The sequence below is a fragment of the Protopterus annectens genome, chromosome 1.part0, assembly GCF_019279795.1.
Source record: "Protopterus annectens isolate FY-2018-M chromosome 1.part0, PAN1.0, whole genome shotgun sequence".
In the NCBI taxonomy this organism is placed as follows: Eukaryota; Metazoa; Chordata; order Ceratodontiformes; family Protopteridae; genus Protopterus; species Protopterus annectens.
Genome location: NC_056725.1, coordinates 1,602,128,101 through 1,602,147,990, shown reverse-complemented (window position 1 = coordinate 1,602,147,990; position 19,890 = coordinate 1,602,128,101).

Sequence of the window (19,890 nt, the reverse complement as noted above, 5' to 3'; positions counted from 1 at the left end):
CATGGGTATGCAGAAATGGGCCTAGGTGTTGTTTGGCACAGATTTATTAGGTCCGCCCCGTGGGAGTGATGTGGGTATAGCAAACGCCTATATTCTCAATAATGGGGCAAACCATCCACTGGATATTGCGTAAACCATTGTGGGAATATGCAGGGCCCTATATCAGTGTCATGTAGGTGATTATCATGGATGGACATGCGTACGACCAAGATGGTAACCATACCTGGCAAACTGGCAGAATAAGACAGCTGCACTAAGGCATAGTACATGAAATACAAATAAGGACTATATTAGATATACCCCAGACAAAGTCAGAACGTTGATAGAATACTGACGTAGTCAGGAATACGAATGTTATGAGTGTTACTAATCATGACATAGAAATGTCAGGCACTATTATCTAACCGCACAGTTCGTAATGCCTTGCCAGTAATTTACCAGAAAGGCACATTATTATGACAAATGTGACAAGAGCAAAGGTCAAACGTCAAGGCATTTACCCATAATTTGTACAGGTGAGAGGTATGAAGGTAACCTGTCCAAAATACATGTACAGAACTAGTGATACTAGGTGGACAGGTGAGAAGAAAGACATCAGGACAAATGACAAAACATGTACAAGTCATAAGCATGTACGCCGACAAATGTGAATGACAACGTATGCCCTGTGAAAGTCAATGTGGAAGGTTAATAGACACAAAAGAAATGTGTCCCTCAGGGTGTCATGCAGTGTCACCATTACAATGTCCAGTCCCCCATGCTCATACGTGAGCTCTGCCACTGACGGAAAGTGCAAATACCGGCGTACACATAAGGTACATGATTGAATAATAAGTGTGGATAAGCAGCTGTTGGCCTTTGTGAGGGATACAACCCTCTGGGTGGGTGTGTCCTGCAATATAAATGTAATGGCATCTGGCCTGTGATGCTGCCATACAGTGTGTGTATTGGTGTCAGAAAATTGATATCTTGTATCAGACACATACTCCGCAACTGTACAGATTTACACAGAATGTGCAGAGTTTTGCCTCATATGTTTGGTGTGTTCCTCTTAAAATCAGTACCATTCTGGCAAATTCCTGAGAACTGAAGTCATTAAATAATGACAAACATGTGAGTTTAAGACACCAAATCCGTCAGAAAAGTCATACTAATGCAAAACCTATTATTGTGTCAACTATCACCGTTTGTAAGAGCAATATTTAAATTCTGCCCCTATGTGTCCCACTATCAGTTAAGGCTTTGTCCAGATGTTTGCTCTAGGAGGTTGAGTGGTATGATCAGAAACAGATACATGTGTGAGGAAACAGCATTATCGAATACAAGATAACTCAGAAGGTATGAAAAGCGCTGCAGTAGGACGTTCAGTACTGTCCACAGGTATGTGCTGACATGTCAAATGACACAGCAGTCTACATGAAGTACCTATAGGGCTGTCACCTTTACAAATGATGATAGTGGGACATACCCACAGCCATGCACACAGCACAAATAGACATACATACAGCAAATCTAGGCCATGATACATGAAGCCTCCGGCGTGTACGAGTAGAGTGAGAGTACAGCAAGGATAGATGTCTGCCAAGCTATACAGCAAATGCCTGTAAGTGCGTGTAACACCGCCAACAACGTTGCACTGACAATGTTGGGATTTGCAACATACCCCATTGGTATGTGAAAGCTATGCAAATATGTGATACATGAAACAGTCAGCTGTCCATGCAAGAGCAGAGTTATGTGCAGAAATTATATATATATATATATATATATATATATATATATATATATATATATATATATATATATATAGATAGATAAATACAGACATACACACACAGACACACACGTGGCAGGGTTGTGAGCAGAACACGAATGTAACCACTGTACCACACAACAGCATTACACAGTGACAGAACGTGCAACCGTGATTAGTAGATCACGGGAATCACACAGGCATACGTCTAGCCTGTAGACAGCGGCATCAAAGGCAAAGACGCCGCACAGATGTTATGGTGAGTGAATACTGTAAAAGCAATGTACTGTTGTCATGCAGCTGGAAACACACACTTGGCAGAACTGGGAGTCGAACATACATCTAACTACCCTATCACACTACAGCATGACGCATTTACAGAATGCGCTACTGAGATTACTAAACACAGCAGTCCCACAGGCATTCTTCTAGGTGCGTGTCAACATCCGCAAAGGCAAAGATGTCAGCAGGATATATCTGTGGTGTGAAGCATCTAAAAGCATAACCTGAGTCCCCAGGCGGACGGGAGCATGCGCACACACACTTGGCAGGGCTGGGAATTGAACTTACACCTAACTACCCTATCACACTACAGCATGATGCATTTACAGAACGCGCTACTGAGATTACTAAACACAGCAGTCCCACAGGCATTCTTCTAGGTGCGTGTCGACATCCGCAAAGGCAAAGACGTCAGCAGGATATATCTGTGGTGTGAAGCATCTAAAAGCATAACCTGAGTCCCCAGGCGGACGGGAGCATGCACACACACACACACACACACACACACACACACACACACACACACACACACTTGGCAGAACTGGGAATCAAACTTACACCTAACTAACCTATCACACTACAGCATGACGCATTTACAGAATGCGCTACCGAGATTACTAAACTCATCAGTCCCACAGGCATTCTTCTAGGTGCGTGTCCACATCCGCAAAGGCAAAGACGTCAGCAGGATATATCTGTGGTGTGAAGTGTCTAAAAGCATAACCTGTGTCCCCAGGTGGACGGGAGCATGTACACACACACACACACACACACACACACACACACACACACACACACACTTGGCAGGGCTGGGAATCGAACTTAACCTAAGTACCCTATCACACTACAGCATGACGCATTTACAGAACGCGCTACCGAGATTACTAAACTCATCAGTCCCACAGGCATTCTTCTAGGTGCGTGTCAACATCCGCAAAGGCAAAGATATCAGCAGGATATATCTGTGGTGTGAAGTGTCTAAAATCATAACCTGAGTCCCCAGGCAGACACACACACACACACACACACACACACACACACACACACACACACACACACACACACACACTTGGCAGGGTTGGGAATCGAACTTACACCTAACTACCCTATCACACTACAGCATGACGCATTTACAGAAAGCGCTACTGAGATTACTAAACACAGCAGTCCCACAGGCATTCTTCTAGGTGCGTGTCGACATCCGCAAAGGCAAAGATATCAGCAGGATATATCTGTGGTGTGAAGTGTCTAAAATCATAACCTGAGTCCCCAGGCGGATGGGAGCATGCGCACACACACACACACACACACACACACACACACACACACACACACACACACACACACTTGGCAGGGCTGGGAATCGAACTTACACCTAACTACCCTATCACACTACAGCATGACACATTTATAGAATGCACTACCGAGATTACTAAACTCAGCAGTCCCACAGGCATTCTTCTAGGTGCGTGTCGACATCCGCAAAGGCAAAGACGTCAGCAGGATATATCTGTGGTGTGAAGCGCTTAAAAGCATAACCTGAGTCCCCAGGCGGATGGGAGCATGCGCACACACACACACACACACACACACACTTGGCAGGGCTAGGAATTGAACTTACACCTAACTACCCTATCACACTACAGCATGACGCATTTACAGAATGCGCTACCGAGATTACTAAACACAGCAGTCCCACAGGCATTCTTCTAGGCGCGTGTCATCATCCACAAATGCCAGGACACTGGCAGGGATTGTATAGAGAGTGTACGATCAGACATAGTACTGTCCCATGGTAGACGTACACAAACACACGGCAGTGGTGTACTCGGGGCAAGTATACATGTATGGAGCACTACAACAACAATACATAGACACAGTACGCACCACAGACAGTACACCCTTCAAGATAGTCACCCAGTGTGTACTCGGTAGGCATCCATCCTGACGTTGAATACGGAAATCTGTTGCCTGGATGACCACCATGGCAATACAGCATGTCAACGGCCATGCCCATGCACAGAGGGACATCACCGACAGAAGGTGTCACTGGCCATGGCCGCACACCTGGTAATATACGTCAGTTCGGACTGTACTGTGTGTCGATCTACACAACGGCGTACTGGGCATGCTCACACACTTAGCTGTTGCAAAGGGCCGTCTTGCATGCAGATGGAGTGTAAACACGGAAGGTGTCAGTTTGGACTGTACCGTGTGTCCATCTACACAACTGCGTACATGGACTGTACTGTGTGTCCATCTACACAACAGCATACTGGGCATGCTCACACACTTAGCTGTTGCAAAGGGCTGTCGTGCATGCAGATGGAGTGTACACACAGAAGGGCACAGTACAGAAGGGCACAGTAAGGTATAACTGTCCTCACGCACAGGGCGGTCACACATGCAGTGACCTGTACACACTCAGCTGCCATCACAGCTGTCACAGGTGCAGGTCACACACGTACACACTGCAGTGTACACTGTAGCTGTCAAGTCATCACCATGTCATTGGTGCAGCAATACACAGCCTTACAGTACCACAACACCATGTGACACATGACCACTGGGCTGTACAGAGGTGTACACCAGCTGTGCAGAGTACACATGTACCAACAGGGATCCAACAGGTGTTATGCATTGCAACGATACCAGTATACATGAACAGGTCAGCTGAAGACATACCACGGCCATTACACAGCTGTGACACATGACTGTTGCTGTACACCAATGAACACACGTCTGGATATGTCATACATGTGATTGTGTGGATTTGTGCATGGACTGCACACACAACACATACATACATAGCATAGCCTTTGATGTACCTCGTGCATAACAGTGGCCTAAGCAATGCTACGCATGCAAATGGAAGATGGGTCCATGTCTGTTGAATGCTCACACTACAGGGGATAGCAATGTTGACCGGGGCACATACCCTTGTACTGGTCGCCTGTGACACCCGTGATATCATACCACAGTCCATGTGTTATGTATGTCAACACACATGTCCAACAATAGCAATGCATACAAACATGGCAACAGGAGACACATATGATATCTGTACTGTGCATGCAGCAACCATGCATGTGCAGTGGCCGATGTCCGTAACATAGTTGCACCTAACTACAACATGCAGTCGCAATGCAGCCCCATCATTGACACCTGTATACGGTGACATACAAACAGCACGTATGGAGGGATGTGTGTACATAAAGTGGTGAACCACCTGTGTAGATGTATGTGTGCAGGGGGTGGCTCACAGTTGTCACACACCATCCTATCATGCCATGTGCAAACAGTACGCTATGTCACTGTTACGTGACGGTGCTGACATAACGCATACACAGCAGTCAGGTGTTACCAACTATATGTCACATGGCACCTGTAACACCTACAACCTCCCGTGTGCATGTAGCAGCACAATTGCCAGACATAGCATTGGTACACATAATGCAATAAATACCGCTGCATGTCTATCAAACGTGTCATCATATGGCAGGTGTATCATTCCCAGCACTGCCATGTGTGTCTGAATGTGTGACCAGAGATGCCACATATCGTGGGGATTATGTCCCAGTTGTTACACATCCCTGTACTCCGTTGTAGAGATCTGTACATATGTCAGTGTGGGAAGCATGACGTTGGCCGGTGTGGTGCATCACACACGTCGGCTGTCCGTATACACATGTGTGGTCACCACAGTGTGTGTGTGTATGTATGTATGTCTGGTGCTTGGTGTGAGGGTGTATGCTAATATACAGTGAGAAATGATCACTAACCCCACGTGGTGACTAACCTGTAATGGTGATGCAGTGCACTACCCTGTTGATGCCATAGGTCCCAGCCATACTGGCTACCTGTGCATGTTCCTTCTCTGTGACATGTCGTGTGGGTGCATAGTACTGTGAGGGTGATGACCACATAGGCAAGGGTCCCCACCTCAACACTATGGGGTGTGCGTTATAGTGGTGTACACCCCGTGAATGTGGCCATGTTTCCGTACTGTTACAGGGTCCTACTGCTACACAGTGTGGCCTCCAGCTACCAAGTGACACCTCACATCATCATTGGCCAGACCGCTGTGTACAACCCCTGCACCATGTCACCATACCTGTAATGTGTCCTGCTATGTATGTCATGTCTCTGTCCACTGTAGCCTGTGGCACTGACCACATGCATCAGGTGCAGTATATGTGCGGACATCTGTGTCATGTTGGTGTTTTCAACAGTCAGGTTGAGGGTACATGTAGCATGCTGATATTGCCAGACGTGCCTGTGAGTAATCCACAGTTACACGTGGGGGACTGCAAACACTGCTACCTGTAGGCACATGCAAGTACACCATAGGAGGGAACCAGGGTATCACAACCAACATGGTGCTACAGCTGTAACCGAGACACATACCGTGAACACATCACAATGCATGCTGCACCTGAACTACATGGTATGACCGGTGCATGTCGACAGTACACAACTTATGTCACATACACATCTCTCAGTATTCACACACAACCACTGCAACATACACATCCCTCACTATGCATACACAGGTAATATTACATACACCTCTCACTATTCTGTTCACCCTGTGCATCAGAATATTTGAGCATATCCCTGCACCGATGGTGTGGATGACAGGGATGCGGCACAGGCTTCATCATATACACAGGGTGATATGTTTCCCAGGGGCATAGGCTGCACCAATGGATGACATCATGTGTGTGTGTAAGGGCCAGTGATTTGATTGGACATGTCTGTTCAGAATGCATGTGGATGTTGTGGAGCACTACAGTTGTGTTTGCTGTGTGCGTGTATGTGTGTACACAGTGCTGCCATTTGTGAGGCCTACACAGGGTATAATTGACAGCTCCAGATTGTACAGACCAGGTTGTACAGCTCACTGTGTCCATCCATGGCCACTTGACCTGTGCCTGCCTGGGGTTGCACGGGCACTACCAGGTGGAGGTACAGAGTGGCTACTGTCCGATGACACATGTCCGCTGGAACCGTGTCCCCACAGAGAATGTCCAGGGCCATGTCCACATGGCCTGCTGTGTCCTGGTGTGGACAGTGCAGCACCAGCTGCACTGCTACTGCTACCGGCACTATAGGAGCGGGCATGTGAGGTGGCACGCTCACGTCGACCTACACTAGGTGGTGTTGCTGGCCTACGTCCATGTGGCCAACACCTAACTCCTACCAGATGTTCCAGCACAGACAGCTCATGCTCGCGGATTGCCATGCCACGGTCAAGGATTCCGACCATGTCACCCAATTGCCTATCCAGAACATCAGCAATCTGCTGTTGAGCATTTGCCAATGCCTGGATGTTGTCATTTAGGGTACAGATAGCAGCCCTCTGCAGCCTCTGCCCTTCTCTGTTCTGCCGTTCAGCACATGCCTGTGCTGCCATTACAGTCTGGAACATGCATCTGGTGATACCAGCTGCTGCGCTCTGTCCTGCCGGTGCATGTCTGCCAGAGGTCCTCCTACGAGCAGCACCAGCCACATGCCTGTGTGGCACATCTGCAGTCATTACACAGACACCATGGTGTGTAGACACACCTTCTGTAGCCACCACACGTTCCTGTTCCACGCTAACAGACGCTGACTGTCCTTCCTCTATGGCCACTGGTGATGCAGTATGTGTTGGCAGCAGAACTGTGTGCGGGGAAGAGGGGGACATAGCTGGGATGGTAACCACTGGCACAGATTCAGCCCCTGACAACCCTGCCTGTACCTCATGCATATGTTCATCACCGCTAGTATCTGTGGGGACACTAACATCAGATGGACCGCAGGAGGGTAACGCACCTACATCACCTGTGAATGCAAAGAAATACTGTAAAGTACAATAGACACAGACACAGACACACACAGACACAGACACAGACACACAGACACACACAGACACAGACACAGACACACACAGACACACACACACACACACACACACACACACACACACACACACACACCATGCATGTGATTTGACAGATGACATGCAGCATGCCTGTGATACAGCAGAGGGCATGCAGCTCAGACATTGATAGTGTTAGTAAGCATACCTCCCTGGGGTGCACACTACAGCAAGCAGGTGTCATATCAGTAGCCATGCAGTTCACACAATCATGGTAGTATGTATGCATCCCCGTGATACACCATGTGGCCCAGAATAGGATAACAGTACACATGGCTGACGTGATCTTGACATGTAATCTGCTGACATGTGCATTAACATACATACATGTCTGACACAATGGTGTCCTGACACATATACAGCATCATAATGGGCTTCACATTGCAGTGTTGTCTGTATGCCCTACAGATAGAATGCATGTTTAGCAAATGTGCATGAGCATGGGAGGGTAGTGTGAGCCATCTACATTGCTATACAGTGTGAAGTACAGACACTGTGCCATTGCATGGCATCATAAGGCATCTATATTGCTGTAGAATTCATAATATGTACACATTGCATAGCCATAACTGCATTCTATGACACAGTCATGATGTTCAACAGATCGTATATGGTAGACTTCAGTGACACCTCCAGTAGCTGTGCACAGGCTTTTAGGATGTCCAGTGTACCACATCAACTGTATAATCGGTCAACTAAGGCTATAATTGGACCATGTGTGGACAATGTGCAACAGGGTGTATACACATCCCATCTACTGTGTGGCTACATGTCTCTGGCCATCCCCCATGGCCATGTGTGCACATGTGTTGGCCAAATGTGTGTGATGGCCATCTATCTCACATGTCTGTGTTGTCCCATATGACATACACCCATAGATGTCAGATATGTCACAATCCATAGGGCTATGCAGACAACGGGTTGTATGTTTGGTATGTGGGGTATAAGTCATGTGATAGTGTGACAATATTGCAGACAGAACACTACGTGTCTGGGACATGTCAGGTGGCACATCACAATGTGTGCACCCAATGCAGGGGCATATGACACAATGGTGACACCTGTGGGCTGCCCATATCACAGCCCACTGTGTGGTACTGTGTGCGTACCACACATGTTGTTCCAATGCATACTACATATGCCTCCATTGTAGAACACCTCCACCATTGTATGCACAGCTGACCACACATGTCGCAATGACAAGTACTGTGGTTTCAAGTCGGTGTATCATTTTGTTTGTATATATTGCACATGAGTGGCCTGTGTGAATGATGGGTGATGCGACCTATATATTGTGACTGGAACAAACATCAAGTGTGCAAGTGTTAACTGGCCACATGGGAAATAGATCTACACTGTAACATACCTGATACTGATGACAGTCTCACCTGCAACGGACTCATGTCTTTGCGGCACGCCAGAAGTACCTGTATAGGGGTGACACAGCAGTATGAACATTATCCATGACTGTATGACAGCCACAAGTTGCACTGTGCATGTTAACACATTCACCTGTGTAATAGCATATAGTATGCACATGTGTGCATACACAGAGTAGCATACTGTAGTATGCAGCATGTGTGTCCACATACCTTGCGTATGTTGTTACTTTACATAATGTACAGTGACACATGCAACTAAATGGGATATAATAGCCATATGTGCAGTACTGACTTACCAGGCAACTCCAGGCTCATTGGTTGGGAGACACCCACCTCCATGATGGCAGCTAGTGTTTGTGGATGCTGTTCCCTGGGTGTCCCCAGACTGGTCAGTAGCTCCTCGGTGTGTGTGAGTGGGGGCTGGGTTGGTGGCCCACCACCTGTTCCACCTTGTTCCCTGGCGATTGCAGTGGCATGCTGTTTTGCATGTCGTATCAAGTCCGTGCAGTGTCTGCGCACCTGCTGGTAGGTGCGGTTATGGCCACCCACATCATTCACCCTCCTGTGTAGATCCTGCCACAGGTCATCCCGCTGCTGGGCATGCTGTGGCACATGGCTGAACAACAAGTCATAGTTCTCATGGAGCTGTGGGATGAGGACATCATCCTCCTGGCGGCTGTATGCTGGAAGGTGTGTACGGGGCATTATCTATAAGACATAATGATGGTGACAGGTCACAGTTTCAGAGATGTACAGAGATACTGCTGCACATACATTTCTATGACATCTACTACATCTGCACAGTTATCTTTGCAAAGCATAATGACACTGACACGACTGACGTGTTTGTGTCACACATGTCATACCCATTATGCATTGGATATCATCACCATATATGTGTGTCACCTCATTACAGTATTCATACTCCATGTGAATGCTGTCTTGCTGTGGGCATGTCTATTTGCCTGCACTTGTGTTCTTACCTATCTGCACATGCCTGGATGTGTCCACGGTAATGCTGTTGACCTTGATGCTGTGTATATGTCACATATCAACACAGACACAGCCATAATGGACTTGAGCAGTGACAATGCACACATGCGCATGGACACCTGTCCATGCATGTGTTTTGCCATATACATCTACACAGCACTGTACAACTGTTCCACATCCTGCCATGGATCGCCTGTGTTGCACATGTGATAGACATGGGACAATGGCTAGTCAGACGTCATTCGCAGGGATGGTTATCAACCATAGCATGTACGGGCATGATTTCCAAGCTGTAACAGACAGCCATTATGCCACCGCAAGGTGCATCAGTGCCACATTACTGATCCAGTCAGTTGATAGTACATCTACCATGTGGCCATCACACCATGAATGACTGGGATGACATGTGCAGCTTTGATGGACAGGGTTGCATGGCATGGCGGGAGTATGTCACATATATGGCACAGGGATCTGTCCAGCCTGTGGTGATCCTAGTATTAGGATGGTGGCTGTCCATGACATATGTCTTACAGATCAGGATATGGACATGTAGCATGTCCATCATCATGGTGTAGCAAATGTCTTTCTGCAAGGTAGACAGCATGCTGCATAGTGGAAGTGAGGATTGTGAAGGCTGTTATCGCCCATCCATGCATGGCCATTACCCCTTAAAGGTGGTATGTGATCCAATATTGGTCACCACAGTGCTGTATATGCCTGTCCAGTGATCTCCGTGCTCATGGATGGCACCCTGACATGACATGGGTACCTCATATGACTACCTAAGGGGCCTGGAGACGTCACCAAGTCGGGGGGTGCACTGCACAGCACCATCCCTTACACAGTGTCCATAATGTTGACCACAGCCTAGGTAGTAGTTAATGGGTACAGGGATGTTCACCTAGCGGTGACAATGCTGGTATCATCCATCAGACTGTGCACATATGTCACACACCTCACCCACACAGCCCATTTTGTATGTTGTTCACAACACTGACACAGCTATACTCATAGGTCATGGCCATTCACAGCCTTACATACACAGATGTCTAACATTTGTCTGTGTGGTATGGGCTACAATGAGGGTGGAGTACAACACATTAACCCTGTTCTATTGTAGCTGGCACTGGTGTGATGTGCACATGTCACTCTTGCACCTTTTGTAGTTGTGAGTCTGTCAACAGGCCACTGGTGGAACACTCCTGTGACATACAAAGGTATTTGTAATCAAACATCCGTGCTGTCTTGTACATCTGTACTGCTAACATCTACAGTGATAATGGTTCATGGACATGCACACCATACTCAGCAGGGTTATAGTGCAGTGCCACCCATAATGACTGTCATCACCACTTGTGGGTTGATATTATCCAACACCCTATCTGTATTGTATGGTCATGCTAGGCACTTGTTCAGAACTTGTGAGCATGTCATGAGCTACTGATTAATATAGCACCCATTCCACACCATTTCCCACAGGTACACTGGCTGTCCTACACTTCCCAGCTTGCTTATGGTACAACAGCTGTTGTACACACGTAACGCACATATCCTGTGGGACATGGTTGTATATACAGGCATGTCCAACTGTCACGTACCAGTGCTACTGCCTGTCTATATGATGGATATGTCGTACATGTGGCAATAGAGCAATTGTCTCATGTACACATTCAATGCTCACCTCCCAACATACGACACTACAGCCTGTGGGAGATGCACATCTGCAGCCGTGCTGGGGGCATAGCTTTCAAGTGTACCTCATTACGAGGAACGTACCTCATCTGGGGTCTTAAAAAGTGCATGTTCCTCAAGGTTCCACATTGAAAGGGTCTGTCACACATTCATTGTTGGAAATTGTTTAACTGCTTGCCATGGCTAAATTGATGGGAATCATATTAATTCATTAGAATATCTTTTTTATACGTAAAACCAGCCTATTTTAGCCATCATATGCCCTTCCTAGTTGAAGCTGTTAGTAAGCCAGTAGTAAGTGTTCCACATTTTGCCCATTTGTCACACATTATGAGGGCTAATGTTCCTTATTTTGGGGACAGGAGGTTGACAGCTATGGCTGGGGGTAATGCTGTCACCAACCCTGACTGCACCTGACAGTCATGTGGGGATGTGTAACATTCGCAACACACCCCACTCATCACATAGTCTCACATGATCTCCACCACAGGCCACACCTATGAGGACAACTTGTGCAGTACGTCTCCATACTCTGTGTAGGCACCAGAGGTAGCCCACATCATGGAAAACAACATCACCAACTTATAGCCCACAGACTCATGTGTGCCCATCATATACAGCCAATAGGGAGTTATAACATTCACAACACACCAGTCATAGGTGACTCTGTAGGGAGTCACACTGCAGTTCCACACAGCAGGCTACACAAGGTGATAGTTGCTTACATCTTGCTGTCAGGTAACTGGTTCTGCAACATAACCTATGCACCCATGCCACACCTCACCAGGTACGATGTGACTGTCATTCTCCATGTTAGTGTGACTGCCCTGAGATGCCACTTCACAGACTACGTGTGCAGGGACATGCAATAGCTCACCAGTCTTATAGCCCTGAGGGTGTGGGCCAAGCCCTGGGGAGCATTATGCATTCGTCCGGACACGATACCACTGTACAATGACCTACTGTGTCACTTCAACAGTTGCCTATGCTCCTATTGTCATTCCACAAGCATCTGGTATCTGTCCGCTTTGACTGACCTGGTCAAACACAATGCTGTGGCACAGATGACTTGCACCTGTCAGCCCTGGGAGTACAGCTCACATATAAGGCTCTTGCTGCTTCTATACTGCCTGTCTTGCACAGTTTCCAATAACAGTCACCGGCAGAAAGGGAACTGGCAAGCACGACATGGGGTCATGTGACACAATGCTTGCATCTTCCTCTGTGACGCATGCAGGCAAGGCACACCTTATAATGCACCACTCCAATATCGCTGCAGTGACTGGGACCTGCCTCTAGGCTCTACAGAGCACACCTGCAATGACAGGTTATAGACAGACCATACCTTTCAGGCACATACCTGGACCGGCACACCCACAGCTGAGGGGTTCCCATATCCCACTATGTTGTGCACACATCCTGGCTAGTTACTTAGCACAATGCATCAGAGGTGCTCCACGTGCAACTAACTGTGTCCAGGACCGCTATACACATTGTAACAAGCTACAGATTCAACATCATACCCCACGGTTAACATCCCTCATTTGTTGGTATATTGGACAGTGGGGCTCAGACAGCTACTACTGATGTGTGACTGACACTACCCCACACTTAACTGGGATAGCCACTCATGTGCCGACACATCCATGAGTCATAACCTCCACTCTGCTGTATCAACCCATACACACCACCTCCAAGACCAAAATTAACCTTGACATGAACACTACCACCATGTGACTGGTGTTACACACCTGGGGTTATCCCCTCATTGGTGGATTCCGAACATATGCTAATCAACCTTGTTAGCCACATCCTGGCACCACACCCATCACAGCATACACAGTACATGAGTACTACAACACCTACTACAGACGTCTTCTGACTGCGGTTGTTAACATCATGACACCCATGCAGATGGACGATGCACATACAAATGCTGAAACATACCCCAGTGCACTTCATTAGCATGTACACAACTGCATGGATCATGCTATTCCACACAGAGCCATGATGGTACACACCAGATAACAGACGCCACTCTGGTGGTCATGTTCCATGGACATATGATGTACAACAACAGGTGTAGGCTGTTGCACAGTGGTGTACATTCCCATGGGTGGGGGAGCTCACTGGTCAGCCTTGGTAGGGCCACAGGATCCCTCATCACATACTCCAAGACTAGGTACGTAAACATTACTGCGACACATTCCGGGGTGTACCACCAGGCATTATGGTGGTATGTTAGTAGTCGATGGCAACACCCACATCTGCTGTCACATACAACAATCACTCAGGAATATTACAGACCCAGGTGATGTTGGCAACATGCTGGAGGATGGATTCAGTGTTAACATTACACCCTCTCACTCACTACAGGGCCACAATCCATACAGGAACATTGTGGTGTCCCTGTGGTCACACCTATACAGTACTAACCTGCACTCTATATGTCCTGGGACACTGGCCCCATGTCACCTTCCAATGTCCCAGGCTGTGATGTCCACAAACCTCTGAATGACATGTCTCCCCACTAGGCCACCATATTCAGTAATAGCCTTGTTTCAGACATTGTAGCCCCTGAATGGCACACAGCAGCATTTATCACACTACACACAGGTGGCACCATAATGCACGAGTGGGACTATAGTCCTACACACCTGACTGGACTGTTCTGCATGGCTATGGGGCACATCATCAAGGACGTCATTCACAGAGACATTGTTGTGCTCCCATCATTTGATGCCACCCGGGTTGGGCTTGTTAGGGCCACAGCATGGCCCCTACACCTGGTGGACTCCTTTCATACAGTTACCAGGGCAGTTGCTGATGGTATGGGAGTCCACACATCCTACATTGTCCTCTCATTGCCTTTCAGCACCATTCTCCATTCTGGTATTGACAACATACACATCCACCTGCACATCGTACCCTATGTCTCAGGATGTTATGCAATGTGGCTCATGGACAGGACACACACAGTGAGGCCAGCATACCATAGTACCTACTGCATGTCAGTTACATTTGGCATACCACAGTCCTCAGTCATAGGGCCCCTCATGTTCAGTATATGCTTCCCTGCAGTATAGGCTAGCACAGGGGACTTTCCCTGCCTAGCTTTACAAACCCCTGCATACAAAGTGCCATGATTGCTCCACCAGCTGATACTGACTCCATCCATACGGGTGTCACTGTGACAGATACCTGATATGACTATCATGGCGTCAAGCTGCATGACACAAAGTGCATGAACATCACCTTTGCATTACACCATTCACCCACTGACTATCACATGGGTGGTAGTCCCCTACATACATATCACATTGTACATGTTTGCAGTACACACATATGTTGCACCCACTCCTGTGGTTACTGTATTGCCACTGTGGCGTGGATATCCTTCTACGTGGCCACACTTATCTGTACTGGGTGTGTAGCTGGTACATAGGAAACCATTGTACCTCTGAACTCAAGACTTCTACACACATTCAAGGGTACACCACCACATTTAGGGTGTACCTTACACAACAGCTACAGCTTTACATACCACAACATTAACACGCCATGACGTTTACTGAGCTCCGACAGTTTAAGTATGCGGCTGCACTACGGACACCACATCTGTACACATTTGCATACTACATACTCAGGGGTGACCTCTGCTGATCAGACAGGGCCCATGTCCACAACATTATTAATGGATATACTCCTCATACGCAACATAAGCAAAAGCCACTGTGAGCAACATGCTCATGGATATGTGCACACACACCACAATGAGTGTGATGTGCTTGAGGGTTACATTCCCAAACCAGACACTCACCATGCTTTGGATTTTGAGTCCTATGTACATCACGCAGGGACACTCAGTAGCACTGTTCATGTGATACCTCCATTGGTGGTTGGGAGACACATGTAGGCCTGAGATCACTGCAGTGGCTGTACTGTGCAGAGGTGCAGGTGACACATGGCTCTGCTGTTCACAGGACACTACCCTAGAGAGGTGCCACTGGTGTGAACACTGTAGTTGTGCTTACACATGGACTTGCCAGACTGCATAGTACCCCACTATGCACCTGTGAAGCTATTACATGTCCTTTGTGCATGGTTACTTGGTAGCCCTTCCATTTAGATTAGCTATCACGCTATTACAATGTCCCATGCCTACAAGCCATAAGTATCCTGTTATTGTACATGCCAATAGACGATACCTTTGGTATGCATGATATGCCTGTTATGCTGTGTAGAATGTCTGTCATATCTGCCTACAATACTATACATTACAAATATTTCACATAGTATCCCATAATGCAAAGCATACTTGCACAGCGGGACCACCTTAGATATGTCAATGACGTTATATGCCCATACACATGCGTGCTGTGACAGTATATCAACATATACTATCCCCTGCTATGGCACGTACTTGGTGGACATACCCTACCACTGACGGCGAGTTGTATGAAATTGTTCTATTTAAAGCCCTCATGTAGCATCCCTTGTGGTGTCTGTGATGTGTACCTTGTGGCCCACTGCTGGATGCACAGTTTCTACAAGCGTTAGTATGCTCAGCAAGACATCAATACATAAATACCTTTTCCCACTTTATGCATTGCGGACACGTTTAATTAATGCAAACCAGGCTATACATACAGTAAAACTAATTAATACAGATCATGCTATACATAACCTTACATATCGGGTGTTCTACATACCTTGTTATCGTTATGGAGTTTCGTCTCTATCTCTCTCACAGTGTTTCAACTGGTATTCGGTATGAGTATACGGTCTGAATGTCTGGCAAGTCATCCTTATATACATCGATACCTGTAACATGTGGTTTCATCCCACCAATTGGTGTTCCTGAGTGACTAATTACTTGCATATCAGCTGTGCAGCTACTCCATTCGCCAATTACGCAGCAACAGTGGGGTATAATTGAATTCTCCACTTGGGCGTTGCCTATTTGCCCTACCTTCGGGGAGACGGTCTGTATTGTGTTTTGTTATGTGTAATTGCAACTGCTATGCATGGAGACAAGTATACTTTGGATTCATGTCCCCCGTGGATTGTGTGTGACAGCTAGAGTATGTGGTTCAACATGTGGGTGTACCTGTCATCCCAACGTCTGATAACGGACTATTGCAAACAAAACCTGTAACATGGCTGTTTGTTCCATTATACAACGCCTGCAATTTTGCATGACGCCTTTAATTGTGTCTCTCACACGGTATGTTGAGGGTTCTGCAGATGTAATTGACTGACTGGATGTTTGTGCTGCTATTACAGTCTGTATTGCTTTAGTTTCTAGTGTGGGGGATGTCGGTGGGTGTATGTAGCATATACAGGTTTGTGGGGCTTGCATTTCTACATATTCCATATATATGTGTGTGGGCTCCGTTCCTAATTAGAGAGCTAACAGTTAGTAGACTTATGTTACGGGATTGTACATTGGGCCATTGTTAATTGGTTTCTATATCGTCTGCAGGTGAGGTTGCTACTTATATACCTCCGGAATTGCAGCGATATATCAAGGGATATGTGTAAGTGACAGCTATCCCTTGTATTTCTGTCCCAGATATTTGCAGTCATTGCGGTTGTGTTGGTAAAAGAACCTGTTTGCCATGGGTTGTCACCTTTTCATATGGTCATTGTTGGACACTTGCGGGACACACAGCGGTGTTTATAGGCCAACATGTAGCCACGGTCAGTACACAGGTTAGCACATACTTTTATCCTCAATACATGCCTATTGTTGTGGGACTTTGGCTACTTATCATATTGCATGTAACATTTACATTTCTTACATACAGGCATAACTATTAAATACGACTATTACATTATATATGGGACATATTAATGTCCTAAAGTCTCGGACATTTGCCCTTTGTACTGTTTTATGTCAGGACACACCTGCCCAGGGTGGGGCTGTCCCTCCTACTGTGGGACAGGTGGTAACCGTATGCCTACGGCTAGCTATACCCACACCTACTGTACTGATCTACCTCTGACTTGGCACTAACAGACACATGTTGCGAACACACACACACATTACAGTCACACGGAGATGCACACGGCACCCTCAACGCACACATACACAGACTACGGCACTCAAAAACACAGTTGAACACAGCACCTACCTGGACCGCAACACCGGCAGCAGTGACTAAATGTCCCTTCATATCATCATACTATTACCCGCAGCTGTACTGTTCCGGTACTGTGTTCTATCAGTCTTTCAGCCTCGTGGTTACGCATGTCAGTATGTTACACATTCCATAGTTGGCGGTATCCTATTTATTTGTACCTCCAAGGTGTTATGAATGTCGTTGACCTATCTATATATATTTGCAGATATCGCTGAATCCATCTATATCAACATATATCACTCTATTGCCCTTTCTGTCTGTATTATATATATGCATATGTCACAAAAACGGACGCCAATGTAGGAATCCACCAAATAAAACAATGAAATGTCGACCAAAATGCCCAGCAAAGGCAATGAGACACAAACCAAGAGCGATGAAAATTGGAACAAAATACCAAAAGCACTGTAGTTATCTGAATAAATAGAAGATTTATTCCACCAAACGACACTACGACTAGTTGTTTCCTGCCCTGTGTTAATAGAAATCATTTCCCCAAAATCCAATTCACCATCAATATCTTCCATAACTTCCTGAGTATTAGAACTCACTTCAATCAATCGTTGGTCATTTTCAAAACTTTCCCTAAAACGCCCTTCATACAAGGCATCTTCAGATATAAATCTTTCATTGACATACATGTCATGTGCTCTTAAAACGTTAACCACATTGTCAGAAACCTGTTCATACACCCCTTCAGAAAAATCATCACTAACATTGAAACATTCCTGGTTTTGATTAAATTCATAAAGTGCATCTACATCATGACAAACTTCAAAATTAACCATACACTTATAATAGTCCAATACATTCAATAAACTCTCCTCCTCCTTCGGACTCTTCTGCTGGAATGCATTGTAGTTCCGCCCCTTGTTTTGGAGCCTCTCCGACCTCCGCGGCATAATCGGTTCTTCTAAAAAATTATCGTTTTCAAAATGTTCATCCACACCCTCCCCATTAGTTTGAACTACAATGCATTCCAGCAGAAGAGTCCGAAGGAGAGGAGGAGAGTTTATTGAATGTATTGGACTATTATAAGTGTATGGTTAATTTTGAAGTTTGTCATGATGTAGATGCACTTTATGAATTTAATCAAAACCAGGAATGTTTCAATGTTAGTGATGATTTTTCTGAAGGGGTGTATGAACAGGTTTCTGACAATGTGGTTAACGTTTTAAGAGCACATGACATGTATGTCAATGAAAGATTTATATCTGAAGATGCCTTGTATGAAGGGCGTTTTAGGGAAAGTTTTGAAAATGACCAACGATTGATTGAAGTGAGTTCTAATACTCAGGAAGTTATGGAAGATATTGATGGTGAATTGGATTTTGGGGAAATGATTTCTATTAACACAGGGCAGGAAACAACTAGTCGTAGTGTCGTTTGGTGGAATAAATCTTCTATTTATTCAGATAACTACAGTGCTTTTGGTATTCTGTTCCAATTTTCATCGCTCTTGGTTTGTGTCTCATTGCCTTTGCTGGGCATTTTGGTCGGTATATATGCATATGTGTACATATATATATATATATATATATATATATATATATATATATCTGGCGGGGAACGTGACAGGCACACAGCACCACCATATGCTGATAGGCTCATGTACTGTTCAGGTGTTGACATTCCGTGTTCCACTAGCTGTTGTGTGCACAATGTTTGAGGGCTGCCTATGTAGGAGTCACACATTGGGCCACCTATATATTACAATTT